We start from the raw sequence: 22,836 nt of genomic DNA, 5'->3' as shown, positions 1-22,836 counted from the left end.
CTAGCTCTGTGGCCGTCTGCCAGCTTGGTTGGGTTAATTTGCATACTTGCTCCTGATTGGCTGGTGGGCGTGGCTTGTGGGTGTAGTGATGGTTAATTTGCATGTTACTCTTTTATTAGTGTAAATGTCTTTCCGTATGAAAAACTGTAAACCTACCTTTGCCCACCCCTATAAAAATAGTTTCCAAGCACTTTTATACCCATGGGTCTCACTCCACTCCCACAACCATCTTGGAAGCAGATGTTTTTATTATTCAACTTTTTACAGATAAGACCAATTCAGAGAATTTAATAACATTACAAAAGCACATAGGCAATAAGTGGCCCAGCACAAATTTCAAAATGGATGCTCCAACTCCAATTCCCAAAGCTTTTCCACATCACTAACACACGTGGAATGTGCAGCCATTCACTGCCCTCTTTTTCCTTGTGGTTTCTCCTCCACAGACTAGTTAAATGCAGACCAGACTATCTTACACACACACACAGATATGCCTCTGTCTTCTACCTTCAACCACCTTCTACCTTTTCTTCTCTCACATCTTGGACAATTACTTCAGAGAATAATTTTCCTCTCCATTCTCCCTCGCTCTCCTGCTCTTCAAGGCATTTGGGTGTCAAAAAAACAAATCTCATTACAGGTGACAATCTTTCTGAGTGCTAATGTTACTCTATTGGGGGTGGGAGGGATGAAGCCACTGACTTTGTAACCAACCGCTAAAAATCCCGAAAGTTTCTTAAAATCCCCCTCAGAGACTCTGCAATGGTTGTAATCCATCTTTTTAACTTGAAGTTACATGCGCATTCTCTTAAACCTCAACCCTCTGGTTTCTAGATAAGTGATAAACTGACATTCAATTCTATTGCCTTTTTATTATGTTTATCGCTTGTATCATAGTAGAACTGCTTTTCACATTTTTTCATCACTGATATACAATATTTCACTCTAATAAAAGTAACATAGATTTTTATGGCCTAACCTAGTAATCAGCATTTAAGATTATCTTCTGTAGAAAAAGTGTTTTTTAATATCTAATCATTGACCTGCAAATGAAATATTTTAATGCAAATTTGAGTGTCAAAATTTCATAAAGCTTTCGTTTCATGAGCTAATTCCTACTCCACACACTAGTATTTCTGGCCATGGCATAAGGTCATATTTTAGTCAGTAATTTGTTTACAGAATAGAAATAAACAGGAATATAATTCATTGGTTCATTCATTATCAATCAATTATTTAATTCAAGGGTGAAGAGCATTGGAGACCATCAAGTCAAACCCCTCCCTTTTAGAAATGAAGAGACAGAGGCAAAGCTTCACTGCTCTCTGTTGAAGTGGGTAAAAGATCAGACTATCAACTCTACCTCGGACTGTTCTGACGGGTTCTTAACTGAAGACAGATGTTCAGTAGTTTACACATTAGCTAAAATGAGCAAATTTCTAACTCTGAAGGTGATGGATCTAAAGGATCATCAGGTATTATGTCCCATTTCTGCAACCCTTGGAAATAAATGTTCATACTAAATAGAAAATGAATTTCTGATAACTGAATTAAACGGTTCCTCTAAAGAGCCAACTTTGGATTTCTTTCCACACATAATAACTTGGAAAAATATATAGCCTGTGTTTACTATAACACTATAGTCACCGTCTCTAAGAAGAGCTATAACTCGCTAACAATTTTCCTGATTTATGTTTGAAAACATACAGGGCATGAAATGATTTCTGCAACCTTACATTTTCCTCAAGAGCACTGGTAGGCAGGATATATATTCCAAAAATCATGTTGGATTGCTTGTTACAGCTCCTTTTCTAATAGAAATGTGTGATAGGCAATTACACATGTTCCACACACACACACAAAAACATCACTGGCTGTTTTCCCATTAAGAGAGAAAAAAAAGAAGAAAAAGAGGAAGGGAGAGAAGGAGAGAGGAAGAGAGGAAGGAAAATAATAAAAAGAATCTATTTTCATAAGATGTTTATAGTGTAAAAACGAAGTGCCTTCTTGAGTAAGAAAGTGCAATAAATATTCTTCTAAAGAACAGTTTATGGGTAATGTATGCTTATAAAGTGTAACACACTTTACGAATGTTAGTTATTCTTGCTCTTAGTATTTAACATAAATGGAAATTTGCTTCACAATCTCTACTTGTGCTAATAAAAATAGGTATTCGTGAATATAAATTATATTGGTCATAAAATCAGCCTTATTAATCTAATATATCTTCTAGCGAGATCGGATGTAAATGGGCCACCCTGGTAACACAGACATCTGTGAACACTGTTTATCCTACTACATAAGTAACTTTCAAAGTAGGAATACCAAAGTTTTGCCATGCTTCATGTCAAGTTAGCCTCCAGAAACTGAACCTTCAAAACAGTGAAAACTTACCATGTCAGATACGCATATTTGCTAACTTAAAAAAAAAATTATTTTGTAGAAGGGAAGTAAAATAAGCACATTTATTCATCAGCATCCTGTATAGAGTTCTACCAGGTAGTTTATTTTAGCAGCTGCACCATCTGAAACAGCTATAAGTGTTCATAAGTGAATAAAGTATCTTTGAATCTGCAATAACTTACATTTATCACAGGGATTCCACACGCATTCAACCCTCTTTTGTGGTAACTATGGCCATCCCCTTGTTTAAATGAACAAAGTAGTCTTCATAATAGAAATATAAACAGAGGCGTGATTTAAAACTACTGCTGATTCTTCTTCTGCGGGAATTATCGATCACAATGGCATAAATACACTATTAGCTATCTGTGCATGGTAGACATTCCTGGGCATGGGAGGTGGGATTTACACCCAATGCAATGGAGCTATGGGGGTAGTGACCTTTCCCATTGGAAATCATCAGTGTTGAGTAAATTCATGGTATTTAATCTTCACGAAAAAGAAAAGAAAGCCCCACAGCTTCTGGCTCTCCTTTTCGGCCACCACCACCACTGGTTACAAAACAAAGTACATAAATTAGGTTCCAAATCATCAAAAGATGATGATTCCCGAGAAAGCCTTCAAGTTTCCTACAGTGCCCCACCCCCACCCGCTAGCATGAGAGGGTGAGGGGCATTTAGATCGTCTTCATAGTCTCCTGCTCTTATTCCTAGGGCCCTATTGGTCTTGGCGATGCCAACCTACAAATAGATGCACAGTCCAGCCTGCATGGCTCAGTGGTTGAGCGTGGACCTATAACCAGAAGGTCACAATTCAATTCCTGGTAAGGCATATGCCTAGGTTGTGTGCTCGATCCCCAGCAAGGGGTGTGCAGGAAGCAGCACATCAATGATTCTCTCATCATTGATGTTTCTATCTCTCTCCCTCACCTTTCCTCTCTGAAATCAATAAAAAATAAATGAATTTAAAAAGAAACAACTGACTCACAAAGCCGAATTAGCCCACAGCTTTAAAAAACGAATAGCCAAGTGACCAGAGAAAATGTCTTTGTTTGCCCAGAGGCCTGAGGACATTATTTTGACTTTATACGGAAATTTCAAGTGAATAAACAAAAATCACAGTATCGCAAAACTAGGTCCATCATTACTTCACAATGACAGAGTCTAATGTTCCTACAGAAGTTTTCAGTTGGTTTTCTCACAGCAGTGATTCCGTGGAAAGCATCACCAACTGCTCTGTAGAGAAAACAAAAGACCTGCGCTGAAATGGAGAGACAGAATTTCCAAATGCACAGTTCCTAGAAGGCAGGTACTGCCGGGGTTTCTTAACGAGCATAACGCAGACTGTGTTAGGTACTGTGGATGCGGGAGGGATCTCCACTTTATAGGGTTCCATCTGTTTACATAACATTCTTCCCCTTTGTGCCTTCTTTGTAACTGTTGTTGCGAGAAGTTAGAACTCAACCCAGCTCCATTGTAAAGTCCCTACACTGACAACAAGCAATGACTACCATCCGTATTTCTGATGGGTACAGAAGACGACCACAGAAGATAAGTTAGCCAGAAATGTTAAATAATTGAAAACTATAAATGACTTCATAGAGCAGTCAGCTTAGTTTACAATGCAGCCTGTTTAAAGCCATAAAAGTCCTGTATAAAAATTTTATCTTGTGGTTGACCATCACATCGCCTATCTATTATTCAAAAGTATCTCACCAGTGTTTTTCTTCATTAACCTGGCTCTTGGCATTTTCCCTCTAACTCTCCTTCCGCAGTGTCCCAACCATGTTGATACTAAGACAGAATTCCTCTGTCCTACCATAAATCCCTCCGCTAGGATAATGAGATTTTCCATGTCTAATTAAAACCAATTTCATAAGTCAATAAGGAAGGCAAACTTGAACTTCCTCAAATATAACTTGTTTGCATTTAACACAGCCAAACACACAAGGCATTAAAAAATAATAAAACAAGCCCGGCTGGCGTGGCTCAGTGGTTGAGCATCAACCTATGACCCAGGAGGTCATGTCTGATTCCTGGTCAGGGCACATGCCTGGGTAGCGGGCTCGATCCCCAGTAGGGGGTGTGCAAGAGGCAGCCGATCAATGATTCTCTCTCATCACTGATGTTTCTATCTCTCTCTCCCTCTCCCTTACTCTCCGAAATCAATTTTTAAAAAGCGTATTGAAAATAATAATAATAAAACAAGACTAATCTACTTGTATCGATACATCTGTAAACAAAAGGAGAAGCTCATAAATTAACCCCCTTTCCTGTGACACACTGATTTGGGGATTTGTCTACATGTGAAATGTCGTGAAGCATCACAAAAGTTCTGCCCTGAGTGTTTAGCTAAGGTGCATGGCATGTCTGTGAGGAAGTAACAAGAGACACCTAAGGATCCTTTTCAAACATAAGCCCATTACCTGTGACAGGCTCTTGCTAAAATTCTAGCTGCAACTGCAATGTCCCCATAAACAAGGCAACTGAGAACAGCCCGAAATGTTCTCAGCAGCATTTTCCCTCACAGCCCTTCAACTGTCTGCATGGTTGCTGTCCCTGCCATTACCATTTGCATGCTGATTTAAGTTCAGAACTCAAAATGAAAAACTATCTTGACGATCACTTCATATCGAAATACTGGTGCAGTAAGTAATAAGTGGTGCTGGGTTGGAAAATGAGAACATAGCCCTCTCATGCTAACCTTTTAATTTCTGGAAAAAACTGTACAGAATACACTGAGTGGCCTGATTATGATGATCTCTGAATGCATAATAATCTGGCCACTCAGTGTGTGTGTGTGTGTGTGTGTGTGTGTGTGTGTGTGTGTGTGTGTGTATGTGTGTGTGTGTGTGTGTGTGTGTGTGTGTGTGTATTAGAGGCCCAGTGCATGAATTCGTGCATGGGTGGGGTCCGGCCAGCCTGGCCAGAGGGAGGGGACATGGGCAGTTAGCCAGCCTGCCTGCTGGTCAAACTCCTGGTCGAGGGGACAATTTGCATATTAGCCTTTTATTATATAGGATATACACTGAGTGGCCAGATTATTATGCGTTCAGAGATCATAATAATCTGGCCACTCAGTGTAAATTGAGGGGCACACACCTGGGGACCTAATCGATGGATGGGCTCTATTTCATTAAAGCACAACCCCACCCATCAGAAAGTTCCTTTACTCCCCTGAAAGAAGGCTAGTAGGTTTCGGTATATACCATGCGTGAAGGTTTCAGTGCTATCTGGATTTATTAAAGAACATAAATGATCTTTCTATCAATGTTCACCACCCCAGTCCACGGACCACGTTATCTCTATGATACCGCGCTCAATACACACACTTCTCCTTCCACGTAACAGGAGTTTCAAGAGTTATGAGATATGTAAAAATAACAAAGTCATGTATAGCAGACAAGCATGTCTGTAAGTCATCTAGGCCAGCTCCATAACATGCGTGATCCTTTCCTGATTTGAAGGAAGAGGCCCTATCAAAGGCACTTGGCCTCCATCAAGGTTTCTATGTCCTTTCTTTCTATGGGCTACTCCTCAGCTCAGATTTGAGAACTCGAGAACTATTCGAATTTCCCTCCTTTTCCCACAATGACACCGCCTGGTGAACTCATGTTGATAACATCCTATCTACTGGACAGATAAAAAGAAGAATCCTGACACCAAGTCCAACCCCATCCCCTGCCTCCCCTCCTGCCTGCTGCTTCTGAACTTGGGCATCTTCCAAACACACGCCCCCATTTGGTCTCTGGGCAGCAGGAGAAACAAAGGAGAGTTTCTCTTCACAACCAGCCCAAGTCTTCAGCTGCTCCCAGCACTTCCAAACCCCCACAGGTCTCTTGATCTTGACTTAAAGTATTAAGCAGGAGTGTTATGAAAGTAGTGGGAGGTCATATGTGGACCTAACAGCAACTTCTGTGAACTCACACGCTGAGAATTTCTCTCTCTCTCTCTCTCTCTCTCTCTCTCTCTCTCTCTCTCTGTTTTTTTTATGAGATAGAGAGAGAAGGTGCTATTTTCAGCATTGCCCTCTGGTCTGTGTTAGCAGAATCATTTGCTTTCTGCGTGTGTCTGCGTCGGGTTGTACGGCCACTGGTTCTGGTAGTACAACACAAACACAGCAAACGTGCTTCCCCCGCTTAAGCAGACCCATGTGGCCATCCACAACAAGACCGAAGCCAGCACAATAAACAAACACACACAACCATTCCCCAGCACCCAGGCACTGTGGGGCTTTCTCCAGGCCCTTCCGGACGCTTCCAGAATTGCTCATTAAGATTGGGAAAGGGGGAGGGCAGGCGTGCAGAAGGGAGAGAAGAGAAGCTTTGCCCTCTGTGTCTTTCTCTAAGAATCTTCCATCACCAAACAGGGGGCGATGAGAGGGGGCGGGTTCTACCCTGCAAATGCTTCTCAGGACTTGAGGGGTAGCCAAGGGGAGGTGGTCTGAAATACTTCAAATGGTGGTTGGTGACCTCCCAGCAACTTCTGAGGCCCCCAGGGGAAGGGGAAGGGGAAGGGGGTGGGGAGAGGGAGTGAGGCGCAGAGGACAGGAGGGAGACACCTAGGAAGCAGCAGCAGCAATCACAGGACTTCCCAGCCCTCAACTCCTGCAGCCCCCCTCTCCCCCGCTCCCATCCTTGGCTGAGGAAGACCAGAGGGCTCCCCCCACCCCTTCCGGTCCTGCTGCCCTAACTCTGCCCTCACTTTGCTGCCCAGCACCAAAGTCTCTATCCAGGAGGGGGATGGGAGAGGTGTTGAAGGAACAAATCCTTGCTTTTAGGATTTGTGTGTGTCTGGAGCACACACTGGCAGGTTTGCAGTCTTGGTGAGGCGCTTCTACAGAGGCGGACAGTACTTAGGGCCATGTTATTGGGGGAGGGGGGTGCTGCTGTGTTTTTTTTCTTCTCCAAAACACTCTAAACAAGTGAAGGGGGGAGGGAGGTGGCAAAGGGCTTTCCACCAGGACTGCAAATCCAGAATGCCCCCCGCGGGGATGTCAGCCTGCAGATGTTGATGCTAAGGATCGGGACCAGTTACCTTGGCAGGGTCACAACTGCGGCGGGGGGACCAGGTGAGACGTCGGGGGTTTTAAAGGAGCCAGCCCCGCGGTGCCTTTGGCTGGGAAAGTCTACGAACCCCCATGCAGGGACACTGTGCGTCCTACACACGCCTCCTCCTCGCCAGGCTCCCGCGACCTCGGCGGGCGGCGAGGGGGTGCGGGCTAGCCCGCTGCGAGCAAGGGCACGGCCCCCCACCGGACCCCCTGCGCACGGGAGGCGCAGGCCTGGCCACGGGTCTGAGTCCCGAGCGGCTGTCACTCACCGAGCCGGGCTGCAGGGGCCGAGGGGCGCCCGCCGCTAGCCGGAGCGCCCGGGCGCCTCCCTCTGCTCTTGGTAGCGTCGGTCCGCACTCCCTGTGACCCGGGACGTCATGATGCCTGTCTGTTTTCTCAATGATAACTTGGCCAGAGAAGAGCCAGGCTGCCGGGGTCTCCTCGGGTGGGTACGTGGTATGTGCACGTTTCTGTTTGCATGCGTTTCTCTCGCTCTCTCCCTCCCTCCCTCTCTTTCTTTAAAAAAAAAATCGATATTTTTTTAGGAGCCCCCCAAATTCCCAGCACGGTCATGACTCGATGGCATTATTGCGTTTGCAGAAAGGGCACCTCTGGGTGTGTGTCTGGGCGGGAGGGTTTTTTTCCCCTTTAAATCCTGCTGCTCCAGCCGCCGCTGCCGCAGCCGCTGCAAACGGAAAGCAAGCATGCGTTCATCTTTTGTCTTTCACTTTACCTTCAGGGTGACATTCAGTGCCAACTGCTCCTTTTGACCGGCGCCAGTCCCCGCCTGGGCAAAATAACATTTAAAAACCTGGGGGGAGGGGAAGCCGGAGCCAGCGCTGCAGCCCCCAACACTGGGGTTCCCATCCTTCCATCGGATCTGATGGATGCCAGGACCCCAGAGCTGCCTGGCCCACCTCCCCGCAGAGAACCCAGCTGCCCTCCTACCCACCAGGCCCAGGCCCAGGATCTGCACAAGGACTGCCAGGCACATCCACACGGGGCCGGACCCTCATGTTCTCGGCTGCCACTTGCTGACTTGCATCTCTCTGTTGCCTTCCCACGGTGTAGGCCTCTCACAACTGGAGCTATTTTTGTCTCCCTGAGATGTTCTTTAAAGCCTTTTAAAAATGGGGAGGGGGCAGGGGAGGGAGGGAGGGAGGGAGGGACGGGGAGGGGGGAGAGAGAGAGAGCGAGCCAAGCCCCGGCCCCTAGATGAGGGGCTGCACAGAGGCACTGGGAAATTGGGGGACTCCTGGCACCTGACCTACCCGGGGCAGTCGGAAAGGACAGAAAGGATAATAAGATTTTAATTGAATTCTTCGACACCAGCCAGGAAAGTTTTTTTTTTTAATACAACGATATGATTGCCGGCTAATCACTGGATTTGTCATTTTTGTAATACTGTTCCCTAGAATCAGTAGGAAAGGTCTCAAAGTATAACCTTTACTATTTACTTCTGCAAATGTGAAAATGTAACGGAGGCGGCGTGATGACGTCTTCTTTATAATATCGAGTTTGTGCTATTTGTACATTGTGTGGTGTATTTTCTGTAGCTTCTATTCCTCATAATATTGTGTATATGAATCACCAGGTGGACAGTACAGAAAAATAAAAATCTAGTGTCAGCTTTGGCAAGTATTTCTCCCTGCTTTATTACTAATCCCTCATCTGGAGTAGTAGAATGGGTTTTGGAATTCCCCCCACCCCCATCCCCTCCAAGTCTCTTGTTGACCTTGGTCATCATCATGCATTGGTAAAGTCACTGTGCTACTGACTCCAAATTCCTGAAAGATGACAGTAAAAGCCAAGGTTGCAAAAAAATAATAATAACAAATAACAAAGCATGGGGGAGAGTGTCAGATCTGAAAAGCAAAGATTTTCAAACTCATCCAAGATCAACTACAGCTGCCAGCGGTTTAAAAATAGTTTACCTATTTCAGAGGTTGGCTAAGTTTAATGAAAGGAGCTTGTTGGATCTCTTCCCTTTCAAGTCACAGACCAAGAATCCCTAGCAAATTCCATAGGGAAGACATAGTGGTTATGCAAGGTCAAGAGATAAGAACTGGGGAAGAGCCTCTCATTCAAACTTCAGAGGGTCTCAGAACTATGGACCAGTAGACAGATTCCAAAACTGAAAGGTGCCCCTCCACCCTTAACAATCAGACATAACTCATGGGCCGCTGCTTATCTGTTGCCCTGGAATGCCAAGTTATCACTGAGAAAAAGACAGGCAAGAGGAAGAACTGGTGCAGTCTGGCCGGTGCTGGAAGGTTATCAGTGCCGAGGACATTCCAGATCAGGCAAAGGCCTTTTCGGAACCAGAGTGGCATCACCTCTCCACCTTACTGACGTCTTAGTAACTACCCAAGAGGGGCTCGTTAATATTCAATCTACCAAACTTGGTTCTCCAGTTTTTTTACTTATTAACCTCAGAACTGGACCCTTAAAGGCCCACTGCAAAGAGGGAGAACCATAAAAATTGGACTCACTTTAATACCTTGAAAACCATTTTTTTTTTCCCCAAATGCCTTCCCTGCTGTTTGTCACCCATCCACCTGCATGTGGTCCCCTTCCCCCGGGCTGAGAGGTTTGAGTTGCCAGCAAAGGGCACTGGTGGAGTACCCCAGTTCCCCGGAGGTTTGAAGAGATCCTTCTAAGCGCAGATTTTCTCAATCCAATTGTCTTAGAACAGCTCTGTTGTTCATTCAGTCCAGACTCCTCAGACTACTTTCAAGTCTTTATTTTCTGGCTTCATGCTAAATAGAATAGTTAATACTGTTGTAGCCTATTTGCGTTAACTCCCCATCCAAATCCAGAGGGCATGGAAATGCTTACTAAGGTGGACGAACACTTGGAAGGCACTGTTCTAACCTCCCCTAGTGCATAGAACATGTAACTCTAAATCATCCCAACAACAACACGAGAGAGGGATGATTGCTATTCCCATTTTTCCCAAAGGAATGGAGGCACAGAGAAGTCAAGTAAGTTGCCCAAAGTTACACAGCTGGGATTCCTCACTATCAAGCTCTTGTCCAGCCTACCTACCTACCTACCTACCTATTCAACTTTCTTCCCAATGACTGGCATCTTGCAGGTTTGCTTTGTGGGGCTGGTCACCCACTGCCCATCTCCTCCCCAGTGTTAGCTCCTACTCCAGTGCCATTGCCCCAGCACTAAACACCTTGATCTGCCCCTTTGTTATTCAAAGTCTATGCATTGGTCAAGGCCAAGTTCCAATCCTACTTTGCCCACAAAGCCATTACTTACTATTCTTGGGTGTATTGATCATTCTCTTTATTCCACACTGTTCATATCTACATATGACATCACTGCTCCTTCACTGTTCGTGGGATTTATTTTTTTAATATATTTTTATTGATTTCAAAGAGGACAGGAGAAGAGAGAGATAGAAACATCAATGATGAGAGAGAACCATTGATCGGCTACCTCCTGCACACCCCCTATTGGGGATAGAGCCCGCAACCCAAGCATGTGCCCTTGACTGGAATTGAACCTGGGACCCTTCAGTCCGCAGGCCGACACTCTATCCATTGAGCCAAACCAGCGAGGGCTATTTATTTTTTGTCTCTTCACATCTCTTATATCTTTTCTGACAGGATTATGCGTTTTCCCCTGACTCTCCCGGTAGGTCTAGCATGGACCCAAGTACAACACTGGCTCTCCTTAAATAGCTTCTGCTGCACTAATTGACAAAAAAAGAATACCCTTTGGAGAGCTTGGTGACAATTTTCAATTTGACAGAAATTGAAAGTTTTAGGTAGCGAAGTTTTATCCTTTAAATTGGAGAAATTGCAAGCGTATTTATCCATATTTCGGACAGACCCTAGGAAACAACCAAGGAGATCAAAGGTGAAATTATTTAGTTGGGAGAAGCATATTTTGTGAGGTGCAATTAATGAGAGTGTGTGGAGGCAAGAAAGGTGAACATACATATAATCATAGTATGTGGGAAGCAATTGTAAACTTATTACAATTTTTTAGCTGTTATGAGCCTTTTCCTGCTTATATTTTGAATTTTCTGAATGTCAAAATTTTAATTTTTCTGCCTAAAGATAGGAAAATAAGTCAGGAGGCCTGAGAACTTATCCTGCGTTTGTTACTGATTAGCTGTTGTGTCCTGTGGCATCTTACTTCATCCTGGGCCTCAGTTTCCTTCTTGCACAGGGACTATTTAACTAATTTCTAAATTTCCTCTAGCTCTAAGTTTCTACAAGTGTGAAAGAGGATGTTCTTTTGGAGAACACAAAAATATGCTGGGGAGAGGGGGCTCAGGTAAAGTTAACAAAGATCATATTTCTAATTCCTAGCACAGTTAAGGGTAGCTCAGAAAAAAAAAATCTATATACAAAAATATCTCCAGATTTACCTTTGACATGATGGCCCCACTTATCTGAGATAAATGATTAATAACAGAGTATCAGTAGCCCACCATGTCAACCAAATGTTTCTAGTCATCACTCATACTTCCCTATAACTTTCTAGCACAGTCAGATTGTAATAGAGACTTCATTTGATATGAATGGGTCCAACCATTTTTGCCCAGCTGCCTTAGGCTCATGTGAGCTTGAATTAAACCATGAAGCTAGTTGAGGAGCACAGGTCTGTCTGGGAACTAGAACCAGAATGGGACCTCTCACATCTTTCCTGATGTAACTACCTTTGAGCAAGCCAACTACCATTTTCCTTTTCTTACTTATGTGTATGCACTGAATGCTTATAACTCATTGACCTTCTCACCAAGTCTTTGTTAGGATAAATGAAATAGCCAAAGTGAAGGCACTCTACCAATACAACCAAATATTATGGCAGATGTGCCTCATTTTACCAGTACACCAGAGTTGTGTTTCTAAAAAAATGTTAAAGTTGGTAGAGCATATGAACACAAGAACTCAGGTCCCCTGGCTGAGAATCTAAGTTGATTTCTGCTACATTTTGTTAGTTATTTACTTCACAACGTCCTGCAGGTAGTTAAGGGAGGAATTAGAATAGGATGGCTGTGCAGATTCATCACCCTGTCCTAGTCCAGACTCAAAAACATGGTACAAACTGTGCGAAAGTATTACAGTTAATCAACTGACTAGGATCAAGTCCATTAGAACATTTAGTTAAAATAGAAATGGATACCATGCCTCTGGCATGAAAGAATGAAAACAATCTCATGTAAGGCAGGGATCCTCAACCAAGACTCCACGACAGCTCCTGGAATTCGTGGATGAATTAAAGAAGCCTTGAAGTTGTAGGCAAAATGTGTGTGTGTGTGTGTGTGTGTGTGTGTGTGTGTGTGTGTGCGCGCGCGCGCGTGCGCGCACGCATGTGTGTTTGTGTACATGGGCAATGTTCTCAAGAGAAAACTCATAACTTTCATCACATTCTCAGAAGGGTTCATGACTCTGGAAAGGTCAAGAACCACTGACAGAATAGTTTATTTCAAAACTGAATTTAAGAGACTAACACAATTATTTAAGCCAAATGCCATGCTGTCTACAACATGAATAGTGTATTAAAAACCACCAATATTTAGAATGATGGCCTTGAGACACAATAAAAGCTTCAATGATTAATATATATTTTTTTCAATGTTTTCTGGAGTTCTTTCATCTTCAGGCTTTTTTTAATTTTATTTTTCAATTATTCAATATTATTTCACATTCAATATTATTTTATGTTACTTTCAGGTGTACAGCGTAATCTCAGTGTCTCTGGCCTATGATTTGTAATCATTTCTCTATTTCCCATGTTTGATAGCAGCATTCACTCCTGGGTTCAGAAGGGAGAAAGAGTTCTCATTGGCATCCAGGTTCAACTGGAAAAAATAATCAAGATGTCACCTGATGCCACAGTTAATGACTATGTTCTCAGTTATGTGGCCCTGCCAGTTGCTGAACCAGCAGAGGAAAGTCAGTGTCATGGAAAGAACATTAAATTTGGAGTCAGGACATTTGAGTGTGAGTCTAATTTCAACCTCTTCCTGCTTTTGTGACCTTGGGCAAGTCATTCAACGTCTTACCACCTGCATTTTCCCTTTAATATTTGCCCTACCATCCGCAAGGAATGGTCCCTGGAGCATCAGTGTTTAGGTGATCACCAGAGGGTGGCGAGAGTGAGCCCAACCTCAGGCTTCATAACTCACCTCCTTGGTGAGCATTTTTGGGATGCCACCTCCCTCTCTCCTCCCTGTGACCAGAGCAAGCCAAGACATCAAAATTCAGCAGACCTTTGAAGTGCAATGTCAACCATTGCCCGAGTTGAGGTTCTCCACAGGTCAAACTATATTCTGAGAAATGTCCCATAGAATTCTAACGGAAGGCAGTTCACAGCACATGTTCGCTGGGTCCTCCCCCATTTCACAAGGGCTCCTCCACTCTGTCCTAACAATGCTTGGCACCCGTGCAGAGCTGTTCCCTGTCAAGGTCAAAGTGCTGTGAATAATTCACGGTAAGCCGGGGTGATGATGGCATGGCACTTGGAAGATGACTCAGTCAACCGATTCCTCTCCAAACACAGAGTCACAATGACATCACAGCAAATGCATGCCAGGTGTGCTTTCCTTTCTTTTTTTAAAATATATTTTTATTGATTTCAGAAAGGAAAGGAGAGGTAGAGACTGACAGAAACATCAATGATGAGAATCACTGATCGGCGGCTGCCTCCTGCACACCCCCTACTGGGGATCGAGCCCACAATCCAGGCATGTGCCCTTGACCAGAACTGAACCTGGGACCCTTCAGTCCACAGGTCAACGCTCTATCCACTGAGCCAAACCGGCCAGGGCATGTGCTTTCCTTCCATCCAGAAGAACCACATCTGTGAAGTGAGGCTCTTTCAGTCATGAAACTGGTATTTATTAAACACACCAGAAACCAAACATCCAAATGAGCATATCTTTACAAAACAGACACCTGGGAAGGACACGGAACTACCTGTGATTGCTCTAGACATTTTGGGAATTCCTCTTTTAATATCCCCTTTGTAGCTGGTTTAGGACTCACACAAGAAAACCAGTATCATTCCTTTATGGCCGCACTTCAATTAACAAAAATAGCATCTTTCAATGAATCCAGGCAACCTTGGTTGGTCAGTGAAGTAGGTAACAAAAGGGCGGCCCATCAGACTCGCCCAGGCACTTACTGAGAACACAGCAGACCAGGCTGACTCGGATTCCCTGGGAAGAAGGTCAGGAACGGGAACTGAGGCTTACCCAGGTTTTCTCTGTGAACTCTATTTGGGGAGGCAGGGGGGAGGGCTTGTCCACAGGACAGGCTTGGCATGGGAAGCCCGACCAGTTAACCTTCCATTACTCTATAGACATGAAGCCCAAACCTCTAACATCCAATCATTCATTCACTCACCCAGTGTCTATGGAGCCATGATTTTTGTTATGGGAAGAGGAACCTGCTAGTAAGGAAAAGGCGGAGGGAAAGGGTATGAATGCTTAGGTCCAAAACATCCCAACTGGACACATCCAATTGAATGCATAAATAAGCAGCACAATAAATCAATGTTTCTCTCTTTCTTTCTCCTTCTCCTACCCTCTCCCACCATTCCTCCCTCTCTCTCTAAAATCAATAAATAACAATTTTTAAAAAAGATATAGTTGTCCATTACAATTTCAAACTGACAAGACACAAACTGAATTAAATATTAGCCCAATTTCTTATTTTTATTCTAGTTTCTCTGCTCCCAAGCTTGGTCCAAGGTATCAATTACTTGTAGAGTCTAAGTCCCCAAACCAAATTTAAACCAAAAATAAACAAGTGGGACTACATCACACTAAAAAGGTCCTGCACAGCAAAAGACACAACCCATAAAATACAAAGGCAACCTATGGAATAAGAGAAAAGAGTTAAGGGGGGAGATAAGAATTAGATCAAAGGGGCAAAGCACTTTGTAACTGATAATGGGCTATGTGAGAGCGAGATATTATTATCCTATCAGCAGACTGGTCCCCAAGCAAGGCTTTGAAGCCACAGAATGGAAGTGTCCTAAAGTGGAGAATGAGGAAGGCAAGGGTCTTGAGCAGCAAGTGTTGAGTGGCACAGGGCACTGGGCTTGGTAAGAACTGGAAGAAAACGGTGAGGTTCCTGTGTGATGAAAAGCAGTTTTCCCACTCACAATACATGTCAGATCTGACATTTTGCAACAACAACAACAACAAAAATACCCCACAATTTCATAAACCCTACAATTTGAAATTCATCATAAAACTCTTCTTTACCAATGACCCTTCTCTAGTGAGTAACAAATCTTGGGGAAAATTCGCATGACATCTTAGTCTCTAGGAAAGAGCTTTGGAAGGATCGTGGGTGAAGCATGGTTCCATGTGAATTCATTTGCATAATTAAAGTGCAATCCCATCTAACTGCTAGTCCCAGTGACCCTCTCATTTCTAAAGACCCCATCAGACCCACTTGCAAATTCAGGTTCCATTCCAAGAGCAATGTCTATCCTGACCCCTAGTCACAGGTGATCCAAGAAGGCTAAATATCATGTCATTATTCTCATTCTTCTGGTCTTGTGCTGACTGGGTATGGAAATCCAGTAACTGAATTCCTTCTTCCTATCATCAAATCCCCACTTTGCTCTATCCATAACCCTCATAACCAATTATTTTGTTATCCTATGTTGCACTCCTACTGTGGTTCTGGCACGTGCTAAGTGCTTTCTTATTTTAGCAACACTATAACCCAAGAAGGCAGGCAGTATTTTATTTTTTTAGAATATATAGAAGTTGGAGTTTAGAGAGATTAAATAACTTGGTCCGAGCCAGGAGTTAGTAAGTAGCGGGACCAAGATTTGGGTTGAGCTGTTCACCTCCTGAGCCTTAATTAGATGGAATCGCTCCTGAATGCTGGTCCATGCATGGGTCCTCCCTAAAGCCATAGTCGCTGCTCATGGGTCCTCCATGGACTCTGTGGCTGGTTGGAATAACAATCACCTACCAGTCTCTGGACTCCCCTGATGTACAGGAGCATCCACCAGTCTCCATGGTAACAGATTCAGTGCACTAAGTCTCCTGCTTAAACTTCCTGCTCATGGGTGATAAGCCCAGTATCTGCCCCAACCTAGTAATCTCAGTGTCTCTGGCCTATGATTTGTAAGCATGTGAAGTTGGGCTGTGTCTCCTAGAGGGTGTCTCCTTCACCTTATTTCACTTTCTAGATAAATAAAATAAACCTGAGGCCATATAATGATTATTTAAGAACTAAATCACAGGGACTGAATCAGATTGTGGTGAATTAGGTTGTCTGTGTAGAAATTAAACATGAATGCCCCAACCCAGATTGGCAACCAAAATGGTAGACATCGTTGCTAAGAATAAAAAACCATCTTTTCTTCCAAAGACAAAAAAGAAATCCTGATATTTAGAAGTTTTTAAATGCAATAGTCTCTGAACAACAGTCAAACAACTTTCAAGCAAGGAAACCAAGTTCTGGAAGTAATGGTACTTGGGATCTAAATATGCAAGAGTCAAAGGGGAGGTTCTGTGAGTGAAGAGCAGTATGAAGGTCAGACCTCCTCTCTGTTGACCCTCCCTGCTCCATCACAGCTCCAAAGTCCTCGGTTTATAACACACATCACCACCACCACTACCACCCCCCCCGGCCTCCATGTTTTATGTTGTTTTGTGTGCTTTTTTAAGTGATTTTTATGACTAGTTCCTGAAAGTATTTAGTTAATTATAAAATGGTTTGACAGGATAGCAAAAGGCATAGGTTTTGCCTTAGGTACAGAATATAACAGAAGAAAAGTTCCCAGTTTCTAGGAGAAACAGCCTCACTTAGCAGGAGAGGGATTTTCTGAAACAAAAATTCCCTTAGCAATCTTCTTAGTAATATCAGCTATCCTGTTACACGTTGCTTGACTGGCCTGAAGTTTTGCTGACATGGGACATTGGCTTTCAATTTTGTTATCCTCCCCTTACAACCATGACCTGGTCTGCAGCCTTACTGCCTTAACCTTGACAACCTTCTTTGCTTGACTTTGAACTGCGCCAAATGCACATCTGTCACTCTGAAGTGGATTACACTGTAAAAATTACTGGCAAACAATAGATTGTGTCTAATGTTATGTTTTCACCATACTCTACATGCCTATCATGCTTTAAAAATTGGTCTCCTTCTCCCTCAGTTTACCACCTATGTGGAAAAGAGAAATTTAAGACAATGACAGTTTAAACAGATCGGGATATATTGGTTAGATTATTCACTGTCCTTATATGCATCTATTTTGCAAGCTAAGAAGAGATGTTACAGCAGAATTCAAACTTTCACTATTTTCCGTATCCTGTGGCCAATGTTAATGGTCTGGCTTAATCTTAGAACCAAAAGAAAAAGAAAAAAGGAGAATTTTGCCATTCTGTTAGGTTATATCAGGAAATTTAGAGATAAGTAAATAACAGTACAGTACGCAAGTCTCCTTTTTCCAAGAACACCTGATAAGGTGCCCCTTGCTCATGCCCACCAGATTTCGCATGACTCCAACTTTTCTGCTTTGAATTAACAGCGTGGGCTGCAGTTTTTATTAGTAGTGACATCAACCAGCATTCAAACTACAACTCAACTATTCATGTCTGAATTCAATGCCAGCGCTTCCTTGAGAGTGATTTCGAGTCATCTCCTTTGACTTGGGAGCTAAAATTTATGCATAGATATTGCACTTTTTCCTCCTTGGCCCTAGTTTGGAAAGTTTGTTGTATTAAGCAACAGACATAGGAAAAGGTTCAAGTTTTCCTTAACAGTTGCATTTAAATGCATCTACAAATATTTCATTGTAGACAGTGGGACTGAAAGTTCACGGAGAAGTAACCTATCAGATATATGACTGTCTCTAGGCCCAAACTTAATGCTGAAATATATTTTTAAAACTCCCCTAAAATTCAGTATTAGCTACTTATGCACAAGGCCATCGTATTGCCTGCATACGATTATTTAAGATGTTATGCTTGGAAATAGTTAGATTTTATGACTGCTGGGTCAGAGCCAAAAATATATAATTTTATGCCATAAAATACAACCTTTTCCTTTGGCTGTGGAAATTTATATGTACATATTTATGTGCTTATATAGATAAAAATCTTCATAAATAGAGTGGCCCATTTGAGGTGAACTCTATTTAAAGCGTGCCACTCCTGACTCTGATAATATTATTGCTGTGACTAAAAAAAATAAGTTCAGTACCTCCCCATCACTTACCAAATCAAAAACGAATACCTCGAACCGGTATTCAACTCTCTCCACAGTTTTCAAAACATTTTCCTGGCTTTCTGTCTTATTCTTTACCATACAACAGCTTAACCTGTTCAGAAGAAACCAGGTAGAGTCCTCACCCCACCCCATAACCTCTCTGTTGCATTTCCTGGGTTCGTCGTCCTGTTCTGTGCCCCAGCTTCACTGTCCTCCTTGCCCAAGCAGGCCAGGTGTGCTCCTCCCAGGGCACCTCCGACTGCTGTTCCTTCCTCCTGGAGTGCTCTTCCCCCAGGCTTCAGTGGGGTTGGCTGCCTCACTTCCTTCAGGTCTGAAGTCAAAAGTCAATTTCTTTCCTGGATGCCTTCCCTATCCACCTGTTCTGATTTTCACCCTCCCAAACATTTCATAACCCCTTCCCTATTCTCATTTTCATAGCACTTATCATAATCTTATATGCTATATATTTACCTCTTTATATTGCTCACTGTCTCTCCACTAGAATATAAGCTGCATTAGCCCACAGACCTTTGTACGTTTCATTCACTACTCAGCACAGTGTCTGATATTTAACAGCTGCTTGTTGTTAAATCTGATGAATGAATGAAGAAATGAATGAATGAATAAACTAATGAATTTATAGCAGACTGATGTCCAATCCATGGACTATTTCTCAATGGTAATTTCTGGTATAAGTGGATACAGAGAGGAGGGAAGAATGAACGAGAGGTTTATTAATATGTGTATTTTTCCAAGATCCTGATCTCACATTCAGCCTGTTAAAGTGTCTGGATTCTGTGTAGGTGTTATAGATAAAATAGATTAAGGTAGGCACTTTTCCATTTTATGGATATAAATATCTTAATTATCTTAAGAGGAATGGATGAAGCCAACAGCACAGATAATGGCAATCACTGGCAGGTCCTAACTCTGCTTGTCATCTCATTGGCAAGTTCCCAAGTCGAGTATAATGATTTGCTACTAATTCAAACCAAACTAATAACAACTCATGACTTGCCTTATGTATTTAAAGAAGTGAGCTAACTCCCAGAGTATCTATTGGACTAATTTTATCCAAAAGCTGAGTGTTTTGACCTGATGACACTTACAGTATGACACAGTAACAGGTGGAATGAATACCGTATTTTACAAACTTATGGGAAAAGCAATTCCTCACAACCCTTTAGTGTTTGAACACCCATACTGTCAGAATATTCTTATTAAAGTCCAACATAGATGTTTTCTTTTATAATTTTGACATCATTAATTTAAAAAAAACACAGAAAATAAAAGGAGACAGTCATCAAGTCACTGAGAAGGTGGCAACCAAGTTAGACATTTTCTAACAGAGAGTTACAGGTCTGCTTTCTCCCCACATCCTCACCATTTGCCCCCTCTTTGAATCTCCCTCCCATTGGTGTTTCTGCTGACTCTCCCCCTCTATTGGCCCACTTGGTCAGTGGTAAGTATGGGATTGACAAGAACATCTAGTTCTAGATGGTTACAAACAAATTAGAAAATTGGGTACCTTACAGATGGGATACTCCATAACCAAATAATTCTGGGCAAATCAATCAATTTCATTAAGCTTCCATTTTCTTACCTGTACAATTTGGACTTAAACATGTTTAACTTACAGGGGATGTGAAGTGTTTTAAATGCCATATTGAAGATCGTTTTTACTCTGCACAACAGAGAGGGACACATGTCATAGAGGTAAAAACACTGGCTCTGCGCTTTGTCGTTCAAATCCCAGTTCTGTGCTACACAGCTCTGGCTCCTTGAAAGGCTGCACTGCCATTCTCAACCTTAATTTAGTTACAGAAAGGAAACAGATAGCCATGCTCCTTGGGATTGTGCGAGGATTAAATAAAATTAAATGATTCAAGAATTAAATGAAATTAAAGAATTAAGTAAAATTTTAACAAGTGCCCTCAATAAACAGTTGTTATTACTATTTTTTAAAGAGGGAGAGAGAGATGGAGGGGGAGGGAAGAGATAGAGGGAGGGAGGGGGGAGAGATAGAAAGATCAATGATCACCTGTCTCCTGCACACCCCTAACTGGGCAATATTATTTTAATTGTTAATAAACCCATTTGCATGTCCAGACTAGTAAATTTTCCTTGGCTTTCTTTTTCCAAAACTAAATTATCTTGAGGTTTTTAACCTTCATTAAATGACACTGATATCTTCAACTTCTCTAGATAATTTTTGATACTTGTGATACCTTTAGAGAATATTTATAGAAAGCGGTCTCTAAAATAAGTCTGTTTAAAAGGCCAAGTAGGTGACAGGTATGTAATGCTTCACCAAAAAGCTCAAAATTCTTTACATTTGACCAAAAGTAGCACTAACCTTGCTTTCACAAATCTATCTTTGTCTCTGTAAAGCCCACATCTTGGGCATTTCCTAGGCAGTAACAGCAGCTAGAAATGATTTAGTGCTTACTATGCATCAGGCCCTATTCAAAGCATTTTCCCAATACCAATGCTTGTAATTCCAACAACCATATGCAGAAAGTATGTTATTATCCTCATCTTAAACGTGGGGAAACTGAGAAACAGAACCAAGGCTATACCACGGGTAAGTGTCCACGGGAAGAAATGAACCCAGGCAGTCTTGATTCTGCATCCTGGGCTCCTAACCACTCTACTAAAACTGCTTCAGAAAACACAGACAACTTGAAGGCCAACATTCAGCTTGGCCATCTTTGTGGCCTGAAGTTACTGGACAACAGCCAGATCCACCCTTTGCACTGTGTAGACTCGGCCTCGGAGTCTGTAGCTATATTTAGTCCTGCTTGCCACAGGGAGTCACGAAAATCAATCTGATTGGTCCATCAGTCACATGATGCTCACTTCTAATTCTCATCCTTAAGATCTACAAGAAGAACTATGGGTTCATTCAGGCCAACCACTATCCCCTCTGCTCACATTAGATAGGGACTATACAATCTTCCAAAGGAAGAGAATGAAGTGCTCTCTCTCTCTCTCTCTCTCTCTCTCTCTCTCTCTCTCTCTCTCTCTCACACACACACACACACACACACACACACACATACACGCACATGAAGGTGGACAAAATACACATTCTGGCCTTGATTATCTGCATACTTCAAGTGGGGGTAAGAGAGAGATGGGGCCTTATGAATATCTATTTCAAAGAAACCAATAAAGGGTGAAACTAAAGCAGCAGCGTTCATTACTATGCACAAACTAAATTCAAAAAAGGTCTTGCACAAGCCAAAGTTAGGCGCCTTCTATCCCAAACAGGGCTTTTATAGTGTTAGCTTTTTTCCACCATAGATAGCTGTTAGTATGGTTAGAACTAAATTCAACAGATTCAAAATACTGTTCTATCATACTGACCCCAAGGAAGAGTGGTAGCCCTTTAACATGAATTCCTTCACATCCATGCTGTGAACATAACCCAGCAATGGACCAGGCAAAGAGCTGAATCCCTCCTAGATCTGCCCTAATGACTGAATGTTCACCTGCAATATGAGATGAAAAGAAAGAGAGGGATGCCCTGGCCAGTGTTGCTCAGGTGGTTGAGCATTGCCCTATGCACGGAGGAATTGCCAGTTCAATTCCTGGTCAGGGCACATGCCCCAGTTATAGGCTCAATCCCCATTAGTGGGCATGCAGGAGACAGCCAATCAATGCTTCTCACATCTATGTTATTTCTCTCTCTCCCCCTCACTCTACAATCAATAAAAACATATACACAAAAAATAAATAAAAGAGAGGGGAAAAAGAAATAGGCAAGGTTACATTACTTTAGAATCTGCCAACCCTTTTCTTGTAGATTCGTCCTAATTTTATTGAATCCTGCAACATGAGGGCCCAGTTCATCTTTATTGTATGATCTCTGCTTTTCCTAGAGCTTGGTTGGACTGGATTTACTTAGGAGAGAGTGTCCCTTGAGTAAACATTCAATGGTTTTTAAAATAACAGAAGCATTATTTGAAACAAAGGCTGGATTGGAAAGTAAAGGTAAACTCAAGGTTTAATTACAGTGTGCCATAATGTAACTCCTTAGCCAGGGATTTAAAACACTCCACAGTTGTGCCCCAACTTGCCTTCCCAGTGTTTTCCTGTACTTCCTACTGGTGAGGGAGAAATTGTGTGAGCTTTGGGGTCAGTTAGATCATTTATTCACAAACAATGGACA

General features: G+C 42.6%; 1 protein-coding gene across 4 annotated transcripts in view; it reads right to left on the bottom strand.

The window, feature by feature from the left end:
* The window catches only part of ESRRG (estrogen related receptor gamma), a 458,151-nt gene that overhangs the window by 423,025 nt on the left and 12,290 nt on the right, over window positions 1–22,836 (bottom strand). The window contains exon 1 of one of the 4 annotated variants that reach the window (XM_080650911.1): window positions 7,725–7,851. The exons of 2 other annotated variants lie outside the window; for them this stretch is intronic. The gene's annotated coding sequence lies outside the window, so the exon portion shown is untranslated. Of the gene's footprint in view, window positions 1–7,439; window positions 7,529–7,724; window positions 7,852–22,836 lie in introns of those variants that run through there. One more of the 4 variants, XM_080650914.1, reaches the window with a different exon arrangement.

The sequence above is a fragment of the Plecotus auritus genome (genome assembly GCF_963455305.1).
Source record: "Plecotus auritus genome assembly, chromosome: 14".
Classification (NCBI taxonomy): domain Eukaryota; kingdom Metazoa; phylum Chordata; class Mammalia; order Chiroptera; family Vespertilionidae; genus Plecotus; species Plecotus auritus.
This window is presented reverse-complemented; position numbering and strand designations above follow the sequence as displayed.